Here is a 6,385-nt window from a genome sequence, read left to right on the forward strand (position 1 = left end):
CCCAGCCACAAGTGACCATTCCAATCCTCAAAAAGAAGAACAGGAGTACTTGTGGCACCTTAGAGACTAACAAATTTATTAGAGCATAAGCTTTCGTGGACTACAGCCCACTTCTTCGGATGCATATAGAATGGAACATATAATGAGGAGATATATATACACACATACAGAGAGCATAAACAGGTGGGAGTTGTCTTACCAACTCTGAGAGGCCAATTAATTAAGAGAAAAAAAAAAAAAAACAAGCTAGCCGAGTACAGACAGTGTGATAAGAAGTGTGAGAGTACTTACAAGGGGAGATAGAGTCAATGTTTGTAATGGCTCAGCCATTCCCAGTCCTTATTCAAACCGGAGTTGATTGTGTCTAGTTTGCATATCAATTCTAGCTCTGCAGTCTCTCTTTGGAGTCTGTTTTTGAAGTTTTTCTGTTGTAATATAGCCACCCGCAGGTCTGTCACTGAATGACCAGACAGGTTAAAGTGTTCTCCCACTGGTTTTTGAGTATTTTGATTCCTGATGTCAGATTTGTGTCCATTAATTCTTTTGCTTAGAGACTGTCCGGTTTGGCCAATGTACATGGCAGAGGGGCATTGCTGGCACATGATGGCATATATCACATTGGTAGATGTGCAGGTGAACGAGCCCCTGATGGTATGGCTGATGTGATTAGGTCCTATGATGATGTCACTTGAATAGATATGTGGACAGAGTTGGCATCGGGGTTTGTTACAAGGATAGGTTCCTGGGTTAGTGGTTTTGTTCAGTGATGTGTGGTTGCTGGTGAGTATTTGCTTTAGGTTGGGGGGTTGTCTGTAAGCGAGGACAGGTCTGTCTCCCAAGATCTGTGAGAGTAAAGGATCATCTTTCAGGATAGGTTGTAGATCTCTGATGATGCGCTGGAGAGGTTTTAGTTGGGGGCTGAAGGTGACAGCTAGTGGTGTTCTGTTATTTTCTTTGTTGGGCCTGTCTTGTAGGAGGTGACTTCTGGGTACTCGTCTGGCTCTGTCAATCTGTTTTTTCACTTCAGCAGGTGGGTATTGTAGTTTTAAGAATGCTTGATAGAGATCTTGTAGGTGCTTGTCTCTATCCGAGGGATTGGAGCAAATGCGGTTATATCTTAGAGCTTGGCTGTAGACAATGGATCGTGTGGTGTGCCACCTGTTTATGCTCTCTGTATGTGTGTATATATATCTCCTCATTATATGTTCCATTCTATATGCATCCGAAGAAGTGGGCTGTAGTCCACGAAAGCTTATGCTCTAATAAATTTGTTAGTCTCTAAGGTGCCACAAGTACTCCTGTTCTTCTTTTTGCGGATACAGACTAACACGGCTGTTACTCTGAAACTTGTCATTCCAATCCTGGCTGGCTGCCGAGGAAGTGAGTTACTTTCACTTTCATTCCTCAGCAGGCAGCCAGCTAGCTTCCCCCTCCCCCACAACACCTCACCCAACCCAGCCCTGCCGGAGGGGAGGGGAGAGAGAGAGAAGGGTGCTCCTTGGGGGGGTGGGGTGGGAGAAAAGGGGAGTGCTCCGTGGGGTGTAGGGGGGAGAAGAATGGACGTTATGGGGGACAACCAGGGGCGGCTCCAGGCACCAGTGCAGCAAGCGCCTGCCTGGGGTGCTGTCTGGCGGTCGCCCTGAGGGCGGCAGTCAGGCTGCCTTCGGCGGCATGCCTGCGGGAAGTCCCCCGGTCCCGAGAGGCACCCCTGCTCTTACACACCCCAAATACTCTGTCCAGCACCTCCCAAATACCATCTCCCAGTACACACATACCCCTCCAGCACCCCAAAATACCCCCTCGAGCTCACCCCCTCCCCCCGCAGCAGTGTCCTCTATTACGGAACTTGAAATACAGGTGGGGTCACCCTAGATACAGTTGAATTTTAAATAGGGTTACCATTCGTCCGGATTTACCTGGACATGTCCTCCTTTTTGTTCTAAAAATAGCGTCCGGGTGGAATTTGTAAAGCACTCAAAATGTCCAGGATTTCCCCCCTCCCCCGGCAGAGCAGAGCGAGCAGCTGGGAGGGCTGCAGAAAAGTCCCGGGCTGGACTCCGGAGCAGTTGTAGAGGAGCCGGATCCGCCCTGCATTCTGAGCCGGCAGCTCTCCCCTGCAGCCCGGTCCAGCAGCACTGTGCAGGGCCAGGGACCGGGTTTTGTTGTGCTGGGGAGCGCAGCCACGTGTCCGGCTCGGCTCGCACAGAGCCCAACACCCTGTTCTGAGCAGCAGGGTAAGGGGGCCAGGGGGCAGGAGAAGGGGCAGGGAGGTTCTGGAGGGGGCAGTCAAGAAACGGGGGGGGGTCGGGAGTTCGGGGGGGTGGCTTTTTGGGGGGAGTGGAGAAAGTTTTGGGCAGTCAGGGTACAGGTAGGGGGTAGGGTCCTGGGGGGCAGTTGGGGGGGGGTTTAGGAGGGGGCAGTTAGGGGACAAGGAACAGGGAGTCTTAGGTAGGGGGTGGGGTTCTGGAGGGCAGTTAGGAGTAGGGGTCCCAGGAGGGGGCAGTCAGGGGACAAGGAGCGGGGGGGTGGGGGGCTGGGAGTTCTGGGGGGGAGCTGTCAGGGGGCAGGAGTGGGGAGAGGGATCGGAGCAGTCAGGGGACGGAGCAGAGGGGTTTAGATGGGTTGGGAGTTCTGGGGGGGGGCTGTCAGGGGGCAGGAGTGCGGAGAGGGATCGGAGCAGTCAGGGGACAGGGAGCAGAGGGGTTTAGATGGGTTGGGAGTTCTGGGGGGGGCTGTCAGGGGGTGGGGAGTGGTTGGATGGGGCGTGGGAGTCCCAGGGGTCTGTCTGGGGGTGGGGGTGTGGATAAGGGTTGGGGCAGTCAGGGGACAAGAGGCAGGGAGGCTTAGATAGGGAGTGGAGTCCTGGGGGGCAGTTAGGGGCAGGGGTCCCAGGAGGGGGCAGTCAGGGGACAAGGAACGGGGGGAGGGTTGGGGGTTCTGGGGGGGCGGGAAGTGGGAGGGGCAGGGGCGGGGCTAGGGCGGGGCTCCTCCCGTCCTCTTTTTTGCTTGCTGAAATATGGTAACCCTATTTTAAAGGCAGGTGTTTCTGTTCTACCTCATGGAGTGACCTCAATGGGGCCAGGTTCTGGAAGTCTCAATGAGCTACAATCCCAGCTGGGTCCCCAGAGGTAGTTCCAGAAGGGCGGGGTGATTCCGTGCACAGCCTGGGCAGAGGCAGCGTTGCCCTTTTCTATCCCCTCATTCCGAAGGCTTGGCCCGGACCCATGACACAAGGTTGGGTGAGCTGGGTACATGCTGGGAAAAGCCCTGAGGCCCCTCACTCAGGCTGGTGCAGAGAGGGGAGCAGAGCCCGGAGGCCTCCGGCCTGGCTCTCTCTCTCCTTCCCCTCTCCACCTAGTACCTTGTGTACCCCGCTGCGGCTGGGCTGAATCTCGCCCCAGGGGGCCCAGCCGAGGGACACCCCATCTCTCTCTCGCTCTCCCGGGGGTCTCTCTTGGAGTCAGGGTCACCGTCCACTGATGGAAGAGGTGCCTGGCGGTTGGGGGTAGTCTCGCTTGCTCAAGTGGAGATGACTCCGTCCAAGGCAGAGTGGCGCCTGCCGACATTCCCCGCTCCGGCGGGGTCTGTCCACCAGCTACCTCGTCCCTGGAGTGCAGGGTCTCGCCTCTACCCCACACGGAGGGAGCCCTCATTGCTCAGTGTATAACAGGGGGGTCGCTTAGCCTCCTGTACAACACGAGCAAGAGCCTTGTGTCCAGCAAGTATAAATGGGAGTGGTTCCCCCCGGGCTTTGTCTGTGGGTCCGGAAGCCCGGGAGGGCACCGCCCCTCACTCCCAGGCTGGGGTGGCCGCATGGCCAGAGTGAGACTGCTGTCTAGCCCTGTCCACACGGGGGACAGAGAGGAGGACACGGGGGCACACATCAGAGCTCCTCACCTATGATATAGGAGCACAAGCCCCATGGACTCTCACCTCGGTTTTACAATTGTACTTCTTTTTTTTCTTTATTTCTGTGTGTGTGTTTTTTCTTAATAGTTATATTTTTACCTTTTTAATATATTTTACTTGTATTTCCTTTTTAATTTTATTTCCCCTTTTATGGTTTTTATGTATTTTACAATTCTTTTATTTTTCAGTTTTTATTATTTTACTTTTTTTAAGTCTGTTAATATTTTTGTATTTTATTCATTATTACTATTTTAAATTTATTTTGCACTTTTTATAAATGTATTATTTTTTCTATTTTATGTGAATCGTATACTGTTGTCCAATCATTTGGGCTCCTATCTTCTCTCACTCCAGTGAGGATCTCTAGCCTCTCACCCCATCATGGTAGTCATGCGCCGCCCCAGCCAAGTCTCTTTGTCCTCTGACTCCAGCCAGACCCTCCACCACCACCATTCCAGCCCATGGTGCTGAAGTGCGCACCCCCTGGCTTGAAGTGATTTCCATCCTATGTTTACAGATTGGGTCACTGACTCTCAGCACCCCACTATAAAAATTGTTCCAGCACCTCTGATCCAGCCTGGTCCCTTGTCCCAGGAGTCAGCTGACTGGTGTGGGGGCCAAAGGGCTGAGCTGGGTTTTACAGTTCAGTCAACATAACCAAATAAAGCATGTTTGTAAGCCTCTGTGAAAAACTGGTAGCCTAAGGGAAGTTAGGCACCAACTTCTTTTAGAGCATAATGTGCTATAGAAAGTTAACAGTACTCCTATGTTTTACCCCACCCATAAAACTTGGGCTGTTTTATCAAAATGTAAATTAATGTGATCATTTAACATAACTTGCTTAAATCCAAGGAATGAGGTTAGTCCATATAAGGGACAAATTGTCAAGGCCCCAGGACTCACATAAGTCAGGGATGGGCATTGTTTTAAGAACATGAATAGAATAGAATCTGACTCCTGGTTAGGAAGAAAACAATTCAGTGATAGAGTGGGGATACACAACTGGATACACAACTGCAGTTATTGCTGTAGCTCCATAAGAAGGCTGAACTGACTTATTCCCTGCCCTCCATCTCTTCTCTTTTCCCCCCCTCTGGTAGATGCATAGGGAATCTCCTAGCATGGGCCACCTAATTCGTCTCTCCTTTCCTGGACTAATCCATGACCTCAAAGGAATAGAATAATTGTGATCTTATTACCTCTTACTAGCCACCAAGAAGGCACACTGGATGCACAAGCCTAAGCACAAATATTCCCTTTGAGTAAAGCAAGTGGGTTTAAATATCTTTTAAAAAACAACTCTGACAAATGCTGCATTTAATAAATCCCTTTGCAGATCAATTCCATCAGCCAGGGAAAAGTGGTTTTACTGAACAGCCATTATGGATAAAAGCAAGGGGAACAAAGGAAATTGCACTGCAGAATTGTGAAGGAGTGGGGAAGCATGACAGATGTAGCTACAGAATAAGTGGGAAACAGTGCCGGCTCCAGGCACCAGCTAAAGAAGCAGGTTCTTGAGGCTGCCAATACCAAAGGGCGGCACTCCAGCCGCTATCAGGGCGGCACGTCTGGGTCTGCAGTGCAGTAATTCGGTGGCGGGTCCCTCAGTCCTTCTCGGAGTGAAGGACCTGCCACCCAATTGCCACCGAAGAGTGGAATGGCGCAATCGTGCTGCCGCGGCTTTTTTTTTTTTTTTTTTTTTTGCCGCTTGGGGCGGCAGAAAACCTGGAGCCGGCCCTGGGGACAACAAAGGATACAGGTGCCAGAGCTGCCGAGCCTGCCTCACCTCACACCGGGGGAAAGAGTCACACTCACAGGTGAGTTCCTTCCTCCACCCCTCCCCTTCCCTTCCCAGAGACCCCAGCAGCCAATCCCCTCCCTCAGACTGTGCTGCATTCGGCTCTCTCTAGGACCCAGCAGCCCTGCTGTTAAATGCTCCACTGCTTCCCGTCTGTCTGGGCTCTGCTGGGCTCCGGGCAGAGCGGTGCCCCCAGGTAGCGTGGTGCCCTAGGCGGTTGCCTGTTCTGCCTATGGCTAAGGACGGCCCTGACAACAGCCTCCTGTAGTACGCAACCCTGATTCATTCCCAGAGCAGGACCAGCGGGGGCACTGTATACAGCAGCAGGTCTGTGGGCAAAATAGTATGTGATGATGTACTTAAAAACTCGATCAGTGTGCATATGCACCAGGGGACCAAATAAAGGTGGCAGAGGCTCTGAGTTTTGGGGTCTGCACCTGGCACAGCCTGTAGTTGCTCAGAGCTGCAGTTGCTAGGAAAGTCCTGCTCAGTCCTGAGCTGGAGCATGCCCACTGCAGATGAAACATTGGGGGAATTTAGCTGCAGGTGTCTACTAAGCATGTGTGAACTGCCCTTCTTCAAAAGTTTATAACTTGGCCAGATTTGGGCGGATTTTTACAGGGACAGGAAAAGGCCCATCCCTGACATAAAAGCCACCCGCTGCCAAATCTCAAGTCC

This window comes from Chrysemys picta, chromosome 7 (assembly GCF_011386835.1).
Source record: "Chrysemys picta bellii isolate R12L10 chromosome 7, ASM1138683v2, whole genome shotgun sequence".
Lineage (NCBI taxonomy): Eukaryota > Metazoa > Chordata > Testudines > Emydidae > Chrysemys > Chrysemys picta.